Genomic DNA, 19,771 nt, shown 5'->3' on the forward strand with positions numbered 1-19,771 from the left:
TGTGTTTGATATGAAATGATTTATTTAAAAATTACAATGATATGTATTCAGTAATTATATTATTTTATTTGATAATAATTTAAAAATTTTATATGACAATGATTTTAAATTATTAAGATGATAAAATCATTACCTTAAGAGATAATATGATTCCTAACTTAAAGAATGAAAAAATTTTATCACTATAACAAGATAATTTTTAATACGATTTCTTGACTAATTTACTCATATGAAAGATGCAATTAATATTGCATTAGAAAGTTGACTGGTAAAAATTTTCAAAAAAATATTTTTTATTAATTTATTTTAAAAATAGGTTTCTATTTCAATGGAGTAAATATTTATTAATTATCAAAATAAAAATTATTTAATAATTTTTTAGAAATTATTCTTCATCAAAATTAATTTATATTTTATAATTTTTTATAAAATTAAATTTAATTATTTTATAAATTATCGGTTTAATAAGTATTAATTTTTTTTTGTAAAATAATTTTGAATATTTTATATTTTATGATTTATTTTTATATAATATCAAATATAATAATTTAAAATTATTAATAATTTATAATATTAAATCAAATATAATAATTTAAAATCATCGATAACCAAATCATTCTAATAATTTTAAAAATAATACTAGGTAACATTTACCAAATTATTTAAACATAGCAGCCCCCATGGTTCACAAAACAAAACATGCCATCAGACTGAATTGACACTCAGCCTATGACATTTATCCCAAATATCTACCTGTTCAAAGCTGGACAATGATTCTTTTTTCTCATTTCTTTTTCCTGTTCTCTTCTGTTCATTGCCTTCTTAGTCCTTTTATTGAACAAATCCAAGAAATATCTAAAAAAAAAATGTGTGGTTAGCAAGCTGGGAATGCAAAAGCACAAAAAAAAAGTGAGTGGAGGAACTTGGTTTAAGATAGTGAACCACATTGTTTCAAAGGTTTTCAATCAAATAATGGAGAAAGATCTGCGACGCCCACTGATAAGATTTAAGAATCAAAGTAAAGGCCTAGCTATCAATTATTATTATCTTGTTTGCAAAATGTGGAATGCAAACCCACTTAAGATGCTAATTGTACCTTTTGTCTCTTGGATAGTTGCTTTTTCCATCTTTTCTTATGAAATTTTTTTATAAAAAAAATTATAACGTGAGATAAGAAATATTATAAATATTAAAATTTGAATTCTAAATATATTAGATAATACTTTTTAAAAGTAATTATATAAATTAATTAAATTAAATTATAACATTTTTTGTTTATACTATACTAAGAGAAAAAGCTATTAACTTAAGAATAAAGTTAGATTGAATTCCTTATCAAAGATATCTCTCATTTGTGATTTGAGATAGAAAATTCATCTGATTCTATGTGTGAAATGAGAAATAAATACACCTATAATAAACAAAATGATCAAATGTAATAATCATTATTTCAAAACAAAGATTTTAATATTTAAAGGTTAAGATTAATAAGAATTCAAAACTTAATTCAATAGGTATATATAAAATACTCTTAAGAGATAACATATAATGAGTTTAGAGTTCAAATCTAACATTTACACAATTTTTTTTTCTTTATTTCAACTACGACTTCCTATATACCAAAAAAAAAAAAGGTAAGACTGAATGTCACTATGTTTGACGCAATTGGAAAGATTGAAGTGAAATTTGGATAGAGATGTTGGATTCATGGGACGATCATACAAGATTATTAAAATAGGATGAAGTGAGAAACTTTTTGTAGGTTTTTTCGCTTTTTTTTTCAGAAGTTGCCTACCTGATTCTCCTAACTGGCTGCCGGACCAATGCCTTTGTAGAATTGTGGTCCAAGGAGCACAACTCGAATTTAATTTTGGGCTAATAAACTTTGGGTTCGGATGATATAGAACCCAAGAGTACAACCATTGCTTACCCTACACCCTCTGGCCCTTTCAATTTATACAGTTTTTTTATTTTATTTTATTTTTTATATTAGGGAGGAGGGAATGCGAGAGCTGGACCTATAACCTATCCTTGCGGAAAATCCACCTCGCTTTGCAGGTGGGGGTAATCATTTGGGTTAATCCTCATATTGTAGTGACTTAATTGTAATGGACAAAAGACTTTTAAATGCATATTTTGAATGATTATTATCCGAACAAGCAAGTTTAAATGTATCGTTGAGATTCTGATGAGAAGCTCAAGTTGCTAAATTAATTTGTAATTAAAGTTTCTCTTTGAAGAAAACCGTCTCAATTCACGAATTAGTTTTTAAATTTCATCAATAGAAATTAAAAAAATAACACACACCTGTTTAATTAAAGTATATTAAAAATAATACATTTCTTAATATATTTTTAAATTTGATAATTAGTATATTTTTATAGTATAAAATATTAAAACTTATATATTCATATTATATTTTACACAAAAATTATACATTATAATTTATATCAATATAAAAATATAAAATATATATTTTATTTTATTAAACTCATATATAATTATTTATAAAATTTTAAATCATATTACATTCATATCTTTTTTTCATATTTTATTTATATCATATTATAATATCGTATTTTAAATTAATAAATCTAGCTTTTATTAAGGTTAATTAGTATTGGATTGACTTATATGCGTGTAATGATTTGGAAGGTCCTTATTATAGTTTACATACTCAAAACATTGAAGAAATAAATATGATGTGTGATGTGGATCCCAATTCCAAAGACAAGGGTTTTTATTATGTTTTTTTTTTGTTTGGATTTTTTAGGTTTCTTTAACTTTTGAACATTTAGTTTCTTTTATCAAATATTTTGGTAAAAATAAGGTAAGTTTCTTCCTTTTGTTAGAGCTGAGCAATTGTTGGTTTCAACCAACAAAATCGATCAAAACCAATGTTATTGGTTTAACCAAGACAAGTTCATTAGTTTTGACGAGTATTTTGGTTAGCCTTTGGATTAGACGGTTTATATGGTCGATTCTCAGTAGTAGTTTTAAAGATATGAATCAATAGAAAAAATCAATTTTTTTTACCTTTTTAATTATTTTATCAAATTGATAAAATTGAACAAAAAAAAAAAAACCCTAGCCACTTTCTGCAAGTCCTTAACATTTTAAGGCATTTCTTTAGTCTTTACACCCCTGGTTGTTGATGTTAGAAAATTTAAGAAAACAGAAAAAATAAAAAAGAAGAAAATATAACTTTGAGGCGTGAAGAACACTATCTTAAAAGCAATTATGCCTATAAAATATAACAAAGCCTTAAAAACTTTCTAAATCAGAAGTAGTAAAATTGGTTAGGTAGAAAAATCTATTTATAATAAATGAACAGTCATTAATCAAGTCAATTCAAAAAGTCATGATATTCTGTATAGTCATGTTTTCTTGTTTAAATAAACCTTATTTAAACAATCATATATTTTTTGTTTAGATATGTTTATTTGGACCATCATGTTTTTCTATGTCCAAATATGTTTATTCATAATTAATAATATTTCAAAACAAAAAAATATTTAAAAGATTTAAAAATTAAATTTATTGGCCAAACAAGCCTAAGTGCCATAAGTTCCCAAGTGCTTATCTTTGACTTTTAAAATTATCTGATTCACTAGAAAAATTCTTAGTAAGCCCAAATGACTTGATCCACTCAAATACTTATCTCAATTACTTAAGTAACATAAGTAATCTCTTTTAAACCACATATAAATGATCTTTCTATTCAATGTGGGATACACCACATTCTAAACTACTAACAACCCCCCATTGGTTTGGAATGTTGGTGCTTAATCTTTAACCTTTTACACAAATAAATATTATGAATACAAGAATGTATCTTTTGATTTAAACCTTTAATTAGCATATATACCTAGAATTCTAATAAAGTCGATGGTGTCTACAGATTAAACCTCAACTCTTAGTGTTAAAATTAAAGATATAACACACATAATACTTATTTAATATTCTGTCAGAGGTTTATATCGCTTTGGTACTATTATGGCCATATGCTTATCTTTATTCATAAACATTTACAAGAAAGTTTTCAATTTTCTTGTTGAAGCAGCACCACTTCTATGTTTATATAGGTGGAGTTTCTTGTTTATATTTCTATTGCTATAGACATTTAATTATAAACTCCATTATGAGTTCAATCTCATCCTCCATTTACGTAATGGCTTACATTAGTATTTCAAATATTTAAAATGGGTTGACTAATATTCACAGACACATAACACTAACTTGTTGTTACCTATTAAACTTTGCAATTAGAGGTTACTAATTCAAGGTTAGGTTCCTATTATTGGTGTCTAAAGGAATTTTAAACCCATTCCACTTATGGTGTTTCTTACCAAATTTCTAGGTAGTGTCTTGGTAAGAAGATCTGCTAAGCTGTTAGCAAATTTAACATATATTATGGTAATCACTTCATTTTTTATCAATTCTTTGATATAATCATGTTTTAGACTAATATGTCTAGATTTTCCATTATAAATTTCACTGTAAGCTCTAGACATAGTAGCTTCACTATCACAGTACAAGGAAATGGTTGACATTGGTTGTGGCCACAACTCTATATCCATTAATAAATTTTTTAGCCATTCAACTTCCTTGCCTGTTGCAGCTAAAGCTATAAATTTAGATTCCATAGTTGAATGTGAAATGCAAGTTTATTTTTTGGATGCCCAATTAATTGCACCATCTCTAAGGGTAAACATCCATCCTAAAGTGGATTTATTGTCACTTACATTAGTGATCCAATTTGCATCTGAATATCCTTCCAAAACAGCTGAATATTCAAAATAAAATAAGCCAAAATCTTTAGTTTTTTTAACATAACCTAAAACTCTTCCTACGATTTTCCAGTGACTTATACTAGGCTTACTTATATATCTTGATAACTTACAAACAGCAAAAACTATATCTAGCATCATACAATGCATATCATACATAACACTTTCAATAGCACTAGCATATTCAAGATGTGTAATTACAAAACCTTGATTTTTTGTTAATTTTATACTTGTATCATATGGAGTATTGATTTCTTTTATATTAAGATATTTAAACTTGTTAAGCAAAATTTCAATATAATGACTTTGATTAAGTATGAAACCCTTGTTATATCTCTTAACTTTAATTCTAAAAATGGCATCAACTTCATTCAAATCTTTCATTTCACAATAAGAAATTAGATACCTTTTGGTTTCATTTATTCCAATCATATTAATACTAAAAATTAGCATATCATTCACATAAAAGCATATTATGACTCCATATTTTTTAGTAAATTTTGAGTAAATACACTTATCCGCTCTATTATGTTTAAAACCATTGGCTACTATGGTTGAATCAAACTTTTCATGCCATTGTTTAGGAGCTTGCTTTGGCCTATAAAGTGACTTAATTAATTTACAAACTTTATTCTCATTACCTAGAAGAATAAAACCTTTTGGTTGTTCTATGTATACTTTTTCCTTTAAGTCACCATTTAAAAGGGCTGTTTTAACATTATTTGATGCACATGTAATTTATAAATGGAAGCCAAAGCTATAAGAACTCTAATGGATGTTATTCTAGCTACTGGAGCATATGTATCAAAACAATCTATGCCTTCTTTTTGTTTAAAACTTTTTGCAACTAATTTTGCTTTAAAGGTTTGTACAGAACTATTTGTATTATATTTCTTTCTAAACACCCATTTACATCCTATAGGTTTAGAACCTGGAGGTAAATCTATCAAGACCCATGTATTAATGGACATGATTGAGTCCATTTCATCATTAATAGCCTATTTCTAAAAAGCAACATCTCTTGAAGTCATAGCTTCATTAAATGTTTTAGGGTCTTCATATACATTTAGTAGAATTGGTTTTTTATTAAGCACTTTGATTCTATTTCCTTCTACTAGGAATACTATAAAATCTAGAGAAATAAAATTAGAAGGGAAAATATTCTCTTTTCTAGTTCATTTGCTCATTCTAAGTTTAATAGAATCATTACTGTTTTTTCTTTTATTTTCAATCATAGGAATCATTTATTTCTCCATATAAATTTCAATATCATATATAAACTTATTTTGAAAAAAATTTACATAAATGGATTCGACAATAACATTAGTATTTAAATAAAAAAGTCTATATGCTTATGAATTCTGTGCATAACTAACAAAAATACTTTTAATACCTCTAGATTTTAATTTTGATTTATGAGGATTAGGTATTTATAAAAGGCAATGCACCCCCACACTTTAAAATAATACAAATTTGGCTTTTTGTCATGATTCTAGAGTTTATATAGTGTCTTCAAGAATTTCTTTGAAAGAATTCTATTATTTATATGGCATGTTGTTAAAAGTGTTTCTCCTCAAAGATTTAGAGATAATTTAGCATTTAACAACATACTATTTATCATATCAACTAAGGTTTTATTTTTCCTTTCAGCTAAACCATTTTGTTGAGGTGCATAAATGATTGTCTTTTAATGCATAATTCCATGATCTTCACAAAAAAAAGAGAAAATGGATATAGAAATATTTGCCACCCCTATCAGTTCAAAGAATTTTGATTTTCTTCTCCTTTTGATTTTCAACAATTGATTTATATTCTTTGAATTTATCAAAAGCTTCACCTTTTGTTCTCATTAGATACACAAAAGTATAACGAAAACTATCATTTATAAATGTTATAAAATACCTTTTTCTTCCCTTTGTTAATAAACCATTTAACTCACAAATATTAAACTGTACGAGTTCTAGCAATTTTGTATTTCTTTTAGCTTTAAGAAAATGTTTCTTAGTCATTTTTGCTTTGACATAGATTTCACATTTAATGTCATGATTTTTTTGGTATGTTATATAACCATGCTTAGTCATATGATTCATTTATTGATAATTTAAATGTCCTAATCTAGCATGTCATAAAAAAGAAGAATGCTCAACAATATAAGCAAAAACATTATTTTTCTCATCAATACGTAGTTTAAACATACCATCATTGGAATATCATTTTCTAATGAATACACCATTTTTGGACATTATAACTTTATTAGATTCTAGTACAATCTTAAAGTCTTTCTTACATAACAGATTTGCAGATACAAGGTTCTTTCTAATCTCAGAAACATGAAAAACATTAAGTAAAGTTAGTTTCTATCCTGAGGTGAATTTCAATTCAATTGTTCTTTTTCTAATCACTTTAGCAGGAACATGATTTCCTATAAGGATGTTTCCTGGTCTTTTACATTCTTCATAAGTCTTGAACTACTTTTTGTTGTTACAAACATGAATTATTGCACCAGAATCTAGCCACCAATCAAATGACTTATTTGCAGTAGCCATATGAACTTCGATAATCATTCTAATTTGCATGTCAGTCACCATTGCAACAAGTTTATTAATTTTTTGCTAAACTAGATTTGCTTTGTTTTTAGAAGTAGAACGAATCTTAATTCCAACATTTTTAAATCTGTAATCTTTAATCAAATGTCCTTTCTTTCCATAATGGAAACACATTTTATTCTTGTTAAATTTGGATTCTTAAATCTATTCTTTTTGACTTTAAAATTGTTTTACAATTTACTAGAAGACTTGTGAGTTTTTCTAGAATTTTGTTCACTCACATAATTCACATTAGAACCTCCAAGAAAAAGTGCATCTCTTGCATAATTTTTCATTTCAATTTGTATATAAGTATGAAATTCTTCAATAGTGAAAGTATCTATTGAATACAAAACTTTCTTCCTATATCCATTCCATAAAGGATGAAGTTTTAATAAAATAGCTCCAACTTGAAGTGAATTGGGAACTTTAATTTCTAGCTCACTTAACTTAGAAACCAAAATATACAACTCGTGCACTTGGTCCATGATTGGTTTGTCAATATTTATTGAAAATTCAAAGTATTTCAAAGCCAGAAATTTATCAGTACCTTTCTTTTCGTTCATGTATTTATGTTTAACAGCAGTCCGTATCTCTTTTGGTGTTTCCATATTTCTATATAGGTCATATAGATGATTAGATAATGAATTCAAAATATAACATCGACAGCTAGTTTATCTTCTTCACGTTTGCTTCTTATGGCCTTAACAGTATCAGAATCTTCAGGAGTTAATTTTGGAATTGATTCCAAATTTAGATTAAGTACATAAAACATCTTCAATATAGTCAGCAAAAAAATAATTTTGTCATTTTACCTAGTGTAGTTTGATCCATTAAAACAATCATGTCTAATTACATCTTGATTTTTAAAAATGAACCTTCATGCTTGATTCCAAATCCAGAGCAATAGTAAGGACAATAATATATGCAGTATCCATAACTGCCTTTAAATTGTTAAAAAAAATTAGGAAAATAGAAATAATAAAAAAGAAAAAATATGGTTTTGAGGCGTGAAGAACACTATCTTAAAGGTAATTATACCTATAGGGTACAATAAAGCCTTAAAAACTCTTTAAATCAAAGGAAGTGAAATTGGTCAGGCAAAAAGATCTATTTATAATAAATGAACAGTCACTAATCAAACAAATTCAAAAAGTTATGACATTCTATATAGTCATATTTTCTTGTTTAAATAAACTTTATTTAAACAGTTATTATCATAACGTATAAAATCGTGGACCTACCGCTAGACATGGATTAGAGGAGTCACCACCAATCTTTTTTATTTAAATGTGACTGGCTACCTAATTGAATCTGTCCTATTTAAAGAGGAATCTCAAGATTAATTTAGGTATCTCTAAATAATAGATTATGATCTACGAAATTAGAGTTTAGGTTCGAGAGTACGGTTATGCATGAAAAAGGTTATAGCACCCCTATAACATCCATCCACAAGATAGTACTAGTTTGATTCCAAGTTATCCAACCCTTAAAATGTTCATAATTTACCAAAGTATTAAATATTAAAAATTAGTCTTAAAATTGTCCCAATAGTTGATAGCAAATTTAGATAAAATTTTCATTTTAGGAGTATTCATGGAGACTAGTGTCCCATTTTAAAAAGGCTTTGTCGTCGGATTTATTAATGTATTTTATTCAAAAAAATAAATAAGTCTCATAATAGTTTGGTAAGACTTACTTTGAAACAGATCTCCCAATAGTTTGACGATATTTTATTACAAAAATGTTTATAACAATTTTAAGAATTTCATTAAGTCTCCAAATAGTTTTATAAGACTTAATTTGAAGCAATCCTCAAATAATTTAGAGGATAAAAATTATTTTTTATTATTTATATTTATTATTATTATTTTTGAAAATTGATTTATGAAAATTTTCAATAGTTTGGTGATTCCAGAAATTTACTTGAAAAGATTTTTTTTGTTTTTTATCTTTTATTTTTTTATTTTTTATTCTTTGCTTCTTCTGTTTTCTAGAAAAGATTTTTTTTTTAAACTAGTAAAATTAAATACAAAATTAAAAATAAAAGAAAAACTTAAGAAAATAAAAATAAAAGAAAATAAAATCTAAAAATAAAATAAAAATGGAAAAAGAAAACTTGCGATCGGGTCAGGTTAGAGCGCGGGTCAACATGTGTGTTGACGGGTTGACGCGTAGATCTTACACTGTTAAAACGACACCATTTTGGGTTGGTATATAAGCCAAGTTCTAGCGTTTTTTCTGAAAAACCTTATGCTGTCTCTCTTTCTAGCCTCAACTCTTTTTTACTTCTCTTCAGAAAGCCTTAGGACACCCATAAAAAATTTCAACTGGAAATTGGAAAACCTACTAGTTTTTGAAAAAGTCATTAGGAAGTTCAATCGAAAACTGAAAAACCCATCGATTTCTAGAAAAGCCTCCAGAATCCTATCAAAAAATTCAACCTCGCTAGAAAATTCAACCAAAAAATTCAAAACTCATCAAAAAATTCTTCCAAACCCAATTTTTTTAAAAAAAATCCCTAAATTTCCTAGATTCACCTTGATTTCTTCAAAAAAACTCTCTAAAACCCTAATCTAACCTTAAGAAACCCAAATCTAACCCAGAGACTTCAAATCAAACATAGGATTCCCAAAATCAAAATCTTAGAAAACTCTTTTACTACCTAAAAAATTTTCCAAAGTCACAACAACAAAAAGTTTCCCAATTTTCATTGTCTCCCAAAATCCATTCTGCCAGTTCCTCCAAATTTTAGTTCAATTTATAAGCATCCTGAAGGCTACTTTTTAAGAAATGGATATGACCATTTCTAGGCTTGAATCTTAGGAGCATGATTTTAGACTAGACCTTTGCTAATTTGTTTGAAAAGATCCCTGAATTAAATTTTGATTGACTATGCAAATTTGGTTTTTTGATGTAACTGATTCAAGGTTTTCATGATTCTAGTCATTAATTGAAAATGGAAAGGAAAATAAAATAATAATAATAATAATAATATGATACACTACAATATAATAATATAATAATATAGTAATATAGTTACACTATAATATAATAATATATAATAATATATTGAACTATATACTATGGCAAAATAATAAACAACCCCAATCGACCCCGAACATAGATGGGTGTCTACAGTTGTCCCTCTTTGCACATTTATGTTAGACAATGATGATGCAAAAACCTAGACACCCACTCTATTTCAAGAATCAAATCAATAAGTAAAAAATATCGAGATGAGCCGCAAGTTAAAAAAATGATCGAGACTAAGCCAAGATTGAATAAACAAAAAAATGATCTGGATTGAATCGAGATCAAAGTGTTAAAAAATGATATGGATTGAGACAAGATCAAAGATGAATGACTAGGACAATGCCACGAGTTAAAAAAATGATTTAGACCTAGCCAAAATTGAATGACTATGATGATATCGTGGGTCTAAAAGCAATCAAGATCGAGTCGATGGTAGAGATAAATGATCGAGACGATATCGTGAGTCAAGAAAATGATTTGAACTAAGCCGAGATTAGATGATCAGGATGATGCCACAAGTCTGAAAGTGACCAAGATCAAGTCAAGGTCATAGATGAATGATCGGGATGATGCCGTGAGTCGAAAAAATAATCTAGGTTAAACCAAGATCGAATGGTTGGGATGATGCCACGAGTCTGAAAATGACCAAGATCGAGTTGAAGTTGTAAAAGAATGATCGAATAATGCTACGAGTTAGGAAGATGATTTAGACTAAATCGAGATCGAATGAATAGAATGATATCGTAAGTCTAAAAGTGACCAAGATAAGTCAAGGTTGTAGATGAATGATCGAGACGATGCCTTGAGTAAAAAAAAATAAAGCTTAAAATTTCACTCTAAATTTAAAAATTCATAATTTGGACATTTAAAAATTTGTGAGGTTTCCTAACAGAAGTTGAAAGATCCTAATATTTCAAGTTTAACAAAATCGTAGAGATTCAAGATTTGTAAAAATTTTCAAATTCGCAAGAATATAAGATTCGCAGGATTTCAAGTTTTGCAAAAGTTCTAGATATGCAAAGGTTTCAGGTTCACAAGGATTTTTAGATTCACAAGAAAGAAAGATTCATAAGATTCTAAATTTTACAAATGTTCTAGATTCATAAAGATTTCAAGTTCACAAAGACTTTTAGATTCACAAGAAAGAAAGATTTACAAGATTGCAAATTTTGAAAAGTTCTAGATTCGTAAAGATGCAAGGACTTTCAAATTCACAAGAAAGAAAGATTCACAAGATTTCATGTTTTGCAAAAGTCAAAAAATAATCTGAATCGAGTCGAGATCGAAATGAGTGATCGAGATCGAATTGTGAGTTAGGAAACAAAGTGACCAAGATCGAGTCGAGATTAAAAATGAATGATTGAGATGATGTCGTGAGTTAAGAAAATGATCTAGACTAAGCTGAAATCGGATGATTGGGATGATGCTACAAGTCAGGAAATGACTAAGATCGAATTGAGGTCATAGATGAATGACTAGGACAATGCCACGAGTCTAAAGATAAAGTGACCAGGAACAAGTCAAGGTAAAAAATGAATGACTGAGACAATGTCGTGAGTCAAAAAAATGATCTGGACTTAACCAAGATTGGAATGAGTGATAAGTGATAATGCGACATTGCAAATGCATGTCCTATCTAGGATATATATGTTGTTGATGTCATGAAATTTCAATTATGGTGACAAAGTTTTCAAGACTCCACCAATCCCTTTTAGCTTTTCAATATTAATAATCTCAGAGTAAATTTTGTCAACTGACCATGTCATTCTTCTCATCTGGTCAAACTCATAGATCGTGTCAACCAACCTATCATTGGATTCATCATTGGGTCACTTTGTTTGCTTTTTTTTTTTTAAAAGCATCTTTTTAGGCTTATTTCACTCATTTCATCTTCGACTTCTTTCAAAACAATGGACAATTCTTTATGAAAAATGTCATTCATTTTTTTTGTCATCATTCAAATTAATGACAGACATAATACATTTATTTGATTCATTTAGGGAATGCTCATTTAGTGAAGAATGAGAAAAATGGATCTTTATTATTAAAAAAATAAAAAGTAAGGTCAAGAACAACTCAAGGGTGAACAAAGACAAAATACTGTGATTTATTCAAATAGGATATTAACATCTAAAATAACGATTATTCAAACAATTTTGAACTCAAACTCAGAATCATTTTTAAAAAATACATATATTCAATCTTTAAGCCAATCATCATCCTTATTCTTAGGATTATCATATGAAGTTTTTTTTTACTATTTTATCTTTACTTAAACTACCTTTTTGGGTTTTTAATGTAAGTTTTTCTTTTTTTTCTCTTTTTTTTCTTTTTTTTTTTTTCATTTCATTTTGCTTTTGCAATTTCTTTTCACTTTATTTTGATTTTTTTTGTACACCTTTTTCTCATTTTTTTCTTTTCATTTATCTTTCCTCTTTTATTCATCAATGACACTTTGATCAAAGTCTCAATCCAATAATAAATTTGCCTTAATTTAACTTATGATTCTTTAAATCTAGTATTCACATTCAATCAAAATGGACTTTTAAAGGACATAACATAAGTTAGGGTAAAGGTTGCCAAAGAAATAGATAAGATGGCCTAAATTGTACTTGCAAAAAATCAAACCAAGGATCATTTCTTCATTTGAAGGACATTGACATTTTGCCCTTTCAATTTTTTTTTCAATTTTTGTTTTTTTTTTCTTTTTTCTTTTTTTTTTCAAGAAAAAAATTGAGCACTATAAGACTTTGACCTTGAAATCCTTAAGGATAAACAAACTTCTCAACTTTGCCCCCCCAGTGTGGAGGTGATCCTTGGTTAAGGTTCCTTGAAAAAAATTTTTAACAAGCTCAAATGGGATAGTAAATGATGATTTTTTTTTTACTATTTTGTTGGTGGATAGAAAAAATATGATTACTTCTCATTTCGAACATGAATACTCTCAATGAAGAACGTTTATTGACTAAGAGCATATTTGTGAATGAACAGATGCAAAGATCATATGTTGCATCATTTTCGAAACTCTTTACTAAATTTATCCTTTTTTTTATTCAGTAGTCCCAATAAATCAACATTCTCAATTTACCAAATGGATCATTAGGAATGACATTTTTAAAATCAAATCCTAAATTATTATCATGATTGTCTGAACATTCATTATTTGAAATTAAAGAATGGATATGAAAAAATGTATGAGAAGGTAAAAATAAATAACGGTGATTCACATAAAAAGAGGAATGCCGCGAAAATATATCATATTTATCGCTTTTATTAAAATGATAAAAAATAAGATGAAATCCAAGTTCATAAAAGAAATCTATATTCTCAAAAAATACTATGATGATAATCAGTTCTTATCAGCCTTTCTAAAGTCATGCCCGTGGATGATTGGGCAAAGGGTTTTTATGGATATTTAGTTTTTCTAATTCATTGAAGCACGTCAAGCCTAATCAAATCAAACTTTGCACCTTATGCTTGAAAGCTGGGGAGGTTTCTATGTAGTGACTTACATTCTCATTATGGTAGTCACATGTGGCATTAACACTGTACCATTTAGGATAAGGCGGCTTCAATGATTTCAAAAAGACTAGGGATACTAAGTCATTCTTAAGCAATTTTAAAAATAGCTTAGTATAGGTTATGGGGATAGGATCAATATGAGCTCTCTCTTGATTGCTCCTAAATTTTTTTAAATTAATCGTTTGATTGTTAGGTCTTAGAATTGGTGTAGTAACATGATAAGGCCCTTATGCAAGTTGATGAGGACTTACAACGATGTTGTTCATGGTTGAAAAATAAGGCTAGTAAGGAACTTGTTCAACATTATTGGTTATTGAGTAATAAGCAGGATGAACATATGGTGGATATGGAGCATAACTTCTAGATTGTTATTTTTAAAAACTCATCGTTTGGGCTTCATTTTAGGCATCTCACCTTTTTTGGCATTGTCGGTCTTTCCTTCCTTAAGCTTGTCACTTTTGATGGCATTTTCAATAATATCTTATGAGATCATCATATCAGCAAAGTTCTTTGTTACGTTTTCTATCATCTTTTTATAATAGGGTGACTTTAAAATGCTTACAAACAAAATTGTCATTTCCTTTTTAATTAAATGTGCTGGACCTGAGTAGCTATCTCACCATTTTTGGGTATATTCCTTGAAAAACTTAGATATTTTTTCTCCATTCCCTATAATGAAAAGAGATATAGGGCCATATCTATAATGTGATAGTATTGGTTGATGAAAGATTGAGTTAAATCTTTTCACGACTTAATGCAAGTTTTGTCCAACTAAATATATCACTTTATAATAGACCCAGTTAAGCTATCTTGGAACACATGCATTAGCAATTTTTTATTATTGGCATGTGATGCCATCTTACGATAGTACATTATGATGTGTGTAATGGGGCACTTAATACCGTCGTACTTATCAAATTTTGGTACCTTGAATTTTGAAAAAATTATAACAATTGGAACCCAACAAAGGTTGGTAACATCTATGGATCTGTAGAAATCAATGCCTTCTACAGCTTACAAGCTTTTCTCAATCATACTTATAGCTTGATCGATCTTAGAATCTTTCAAGGATACAGTCGTTTGGAACTTCACTTTTTTTTTATCTCATCCATTTTGAGAATTTGGATGGGTTCACCTGCCTTTTCAGCAAAAATAGGATTGGTATAGCTCTGAACATTCATTTGATTGTAATTTGGGAACGTGGTCTATTGTTGTTGAGAGCTTGGAATGGTTAGGGCCTAATGCAGGGTGAAGCCTGGAGAATGTAGTGGTTCAATATCTTTATGTGAGATGTCTTCTTCTACTGCTTTCCCTCTATTTATTTTTTTCAAAGCTTTCAGAACCTTGCTGAATTTTTCTTTAAATATCTTTTGGGCCTTTTTTATCTTTTCAAAACGACTTGTATTATCTTTCTTCATTTTTTTTGCTCTAGCTCGAGTGTAGTACTAGTGTTGGGCTATCATTGAACCTTAATTTCCCACAATGTGCAAATTTAAAATGATGTTTATGGAACCTTCAAATTATGCATGAAAATAAATGCAGTGATGCATGAATGCATGCATACACAAAAATATTAGTAAGCATAATATGCAATCTGCATGTATGTTTATGAATATGCACAAGAAAAAAAGAAATAAAAAGAAAATAAGAAATTCGATTACTCACCTCAATAAAAAATTAAAGAATAAAACACTATAAAGCAAGTAAAATGACCCTAGATTTAGGTTAACTATAAAGGGTAGAAGGACATGGCTTTATCTGGTTAGGCTTTTAAAGTTAACTATATGTGATTTGGATTACCTCTAAAAGGTTCTCAAATTATTTCTTACATCATAGTCCATCATAGACTAGTAAGGCACCCCGATCCTCGCCCATCATAGGCTACAAACGGAAATGGTTTAATTTGGTGTTTCACAAGCCCATGCGGAGACATGAAATCTCACAAGGGCATGGGTACTTCACTCATTCCTAAGAGTAGAGCTCGGGTGGAGAATTTTATATTATGTACATGCAAATGAATGACAAATATATATAGGTAAATAACTAATAAAATATAAACAATGAAAAGAAAGAAATAGGAAAGAAAGAAAATAATCTCAAATTTATTAAGCAATGCTTCAATAATAAGAAATCATTTACTGGCCTGACTGATATGTCCCCAGCAGAGTCACCAAACTGTCATAACGTATAGATCTGTGGACCTACCACTAGACATAGATTAGAGGAGTTGTCATTAATCTTTTTTGTTTAGGTGTGACTGACCACCTAATTGAATATGTCCTATTTAAAGATGAATCCTAAGATTGACTTAAGTATTTTTAAATAATAGATTTTGATATACGAAACTAGAGTTTAGATTCGAGAGTACGATTACGCATAGACCCCACAGCGCCTATCCACAGGATGATACCAGTTTGATTCCAAACTATCCAAGCTTTAAAAATGTTCATAATTTATCAAAATATTAAATATTAAAAATTAGTCTTAAAATTATCCCAATAGTTTAGTAGCAATTTAAGATAATTTTCTCACCTTAAGAGTATTCATAGAGACTAGTGTCCCACTTTGAAGAGGCTCCATCATTGGATTTATCAATGTATTTTATTCAAGAAAATCAATAAGTCTCATAATAGTTTGGTAGGACTTACTTTGAAACAGATCTCCCAATAGTTTCACAAGATTTTATTGCAAAAATGTTTATAACAATTTTGCGAATTCCATTAAGTCTCCCAATAGTTTGGTAAGACTTAATTTGAAGCAATTCTCCAATAATTTAGAGGATAAAAATTATTTTTTATTATTTATATTATTTATTTTTTTATTTTTTTTGAAAATTGATTTATGAAATTTCTCAATAGTTTGGTAGATTCTATAAATTTACTTGAAATTTTTTTTTTTGTCTTTTATCTTTTATTATTTTTTTTATTCTTTGCTTTTTCTATTTTCAAAAAAGATTTTTTTTTAAACTAGTAAAATAAAATACAAAATTGAAAATAAAATGAAAACTTAAGAAAATAAAAATAAAATCAAAAAATAAAATAAAAAGGGAAAAAGGAAACTTGTGATTAGGTCGAGTCAAAATACGAATCTTATGCTGTTAAAACGATACCGTTTTGGGTCAGTATATAAGCCAAGTTCCAGCATTTTTTCTTAGAAACGCTTTACTTTCTCTCTCTAGCCTTAATTTTCTTTGACTTCTTTCTAGAAACCCTAAGAACACCCATTGGAAACTTTAATCGATAACTAAAAAACCCACTGGTTTCTAAAAAGTCACCAAAAAGTTTAATTGAAAATTGAAAACCCATCAATTTCTAAAAAAGCCATTGGAATCCCATCGACAAATTCAATATCCTTGGAAAATTCAATCAAAAATTTCAAAACTCATCGAAAAATTCATCCAGACCTAGATTTTTTTAGAGAAATCTCAAAATTTCCTAGATTTGCCTTGATTTCTTTAAAACACTCTCTAGAACCCTAACCACCTTTAGAAACCCAAATCTAACGCACAAACTTCAAATCAAAATTGGAATTCCCAAAATAAAATCATAGAAAACCCTTTTATTGCCCATAAAATTTTTCAAAACTGCAACAACAAAATATTTCTCAATTTTCATCGTGTCTCCCAAAATCCATTGTGCTTGTTCCTCTATTCTTTAATTCAATTTATAGGCATGCTTAGAAAAATCTTTTAAGAAATGGATAAGACCAATCCCAGGTTTGAATCTTGATATTGAATTTTGCCCGAGCATGATTTTAGGCTAGATCCTTGCTAATTTGTCTGAAAAGATCCCTGAATTGAATTCTGATTAATTGCGCAAATTGGGTTTTCTGATTTAACCGATTCAAGATTTTAGATTCCATGATTCTAGTCATCAACCAAAATGGAAAGGAAAATAAATTAATAATAATGATAATAATAATAATAATAATAATAATAATAATAATAATATGATATACTACAATATAATAATTAATAATATAATAATAAATAATATAATAATATAGTAATATAGTTACACTATAATATAATAATATATAATAATATATCAAACTATATACTATGGCAAAATAATAAACAACCCCAATTGACCTCGGACATGAGTGTTTACAGTCATATTTTTTTGTTCAGATATGTTTATTCGGATTATCATATTTTTCTCTATTCAAATATGTTTATTCAGAATTAGTAATATTTTGAAATAAAAAAAATATTTAAAAGATTTAAAAATTAAATCTATTCGTCAAACAAGTCAAAGTGGGCTAAGTGCCCAAGTGCCTATCTTTAACTTTTAAAATTGTCCGACCCATTAGAAAAATTTCTAGTAAGCCTAAATGACTTGACTCACTTTAACACTTAGCTCAATTATTTAAATAACATAAGTAATCTTTTTTAAAAATGATCTTTCTATTCAATACGGATATATCACATTCTAAACTACTAATAGTTGACCCCCATCCTTAGCCCTTTTTTGGCTCTCCACCAAACACCAATCTGCCTCTTGTCAGTCGACTCTCGACCTTTCAAGCTCAAGCTTTCATCACACTTTACCTTTCGGTCTTGCCAATGCTTCGTCTCATACTTCACTTGCCTTTAGTTCACCTTATCTTCATAAGTTTGGCACAACCATCGATGGCTCCACTATTCCACCAGACCTCCAAAGCTTAAAAATTTATCAAAAGTTTGTTGCTTTTGTCTTTTATATTTTTTGTGAACAACAAAACAAGAAATATGTTTTTGTTTTCCTCATTTACTTGATGATGATGGTGATATCTAAGCCAAAGAATTTGTGGTCCTAACAAGTTGAATTCAATGTTTAGCTCCTTTGTACATGAACGGTGGACCAATCACGAAAAAAAGTCCAAAAAACAGGAGAAAAAATGTGGTATTCTATTTATTTTATTGAGATTTTCTTATTATTACTATAATTTTTTATTTTTTAAAAGATTTTTTCAATAGTGAGTAAGTGGTCCATGTGTAGTCACGTGAGCTAACCATATGCTAGAAGTTAGTAATGGCTGTCATATGGTTTTCAAATTGAAAATATTTTTTAGTATAGTTTGATAGGAATAGAAAAAAAAAACCAAAAAAAAGTCCAGAAAAATAGACTAAACAGACTAACTTAAGTCGGTTGGTTAATTTCAAATTTCATCTCATTAAACGGTTGGTTCATTTTTTATGAATTAAATCAGTTTAGTTAGTTTTTGATTTTTTACAACTGAATAACCGAATCGATCGAATGCTCTCTCCTACTTTTTGTTTTTGTTTGGACGTTGGAATTAGCTTTAATTGCATTTTTTATGTTTTCTTAATTTCTTAATTTTTTTTTTTCATTTATTATTTTAATCATTCAAATTTTCATTACTCTGTCTCTTTACGAAATATAGACTTTGATACTTGCTTTTTGGTGCTTTCATTTGAAAACTTATAAAGGAGATTTGGTAAAGACGAATTCGAAATTTTAGAAGTATTTCAGTTGAGGTTTCTTGACTTTGGGTTTTTAGTTTATATATTTAAAAAAAAAAAGAGTAACTGGTGCGTAAAGCTCTATGCGAGAGGTCGCGAAAGGGTCAGATCTACTGGATCTAATATGCACATGTTTATGAGCACCATTTCTCTTAAAGTGTAGCTCCTCTATGGTCTCTGCAAAAACCCCTTTGCACCTTCAGGGTCGTTTAACGCTTTTTCCCAATCCATCCACAAACTATGCCATCTTTTTATAATTTTAATAAAAAAAAATTTTGGGTAGCGAGAGAACTTATGGCCCAGAAAAAGGTGGTAATTATTTTTGCGAATAATCTTTCTTGGAAAGTTCATTGGAGATGGTTGGAGAAGGAATG

At 28.2% G+C, this 19,771-nt stretch overlaps 1 protein-coding gene across 1 annotated transcript in view; it reads right to left on the reverse strand.

Annotated features, from left to right (window-relative positions):
* Nucleotides 1-686: 686 nt before the first annotated feature.
* The window catches only part of LOC149514023 (uncharacterized), a 31,663-nt gene continuing 12,578 nt past the window's right edge, over nt 687-19,771 (reverse strand). Inside the window, exon 2 of the mRNA XM_089746461.1 lies at nt 687-855. The gene's annotated coding sequence lies outside the window, so the exon portion shown is untranslated. The remainder of the gene's footprint in view (nt 856-19,771) is intronic.

Source organism: Durio zibethinus, chromosome 17, assembly GCF_047325235.1.
Source record: "Durio zibethinus cultivar Kanyao isolate XHJ-2024 chromosome 17, ASM4732523v1, whole genome shotgun sequence".
Classification (NCBI taxonomy): domain Eukaryota; kingdom Viridiplantae; phylum Streptophyta; class Magnoliopsida; order Malvales; family Malvaceae; genus Durio; species Durio zibethinus.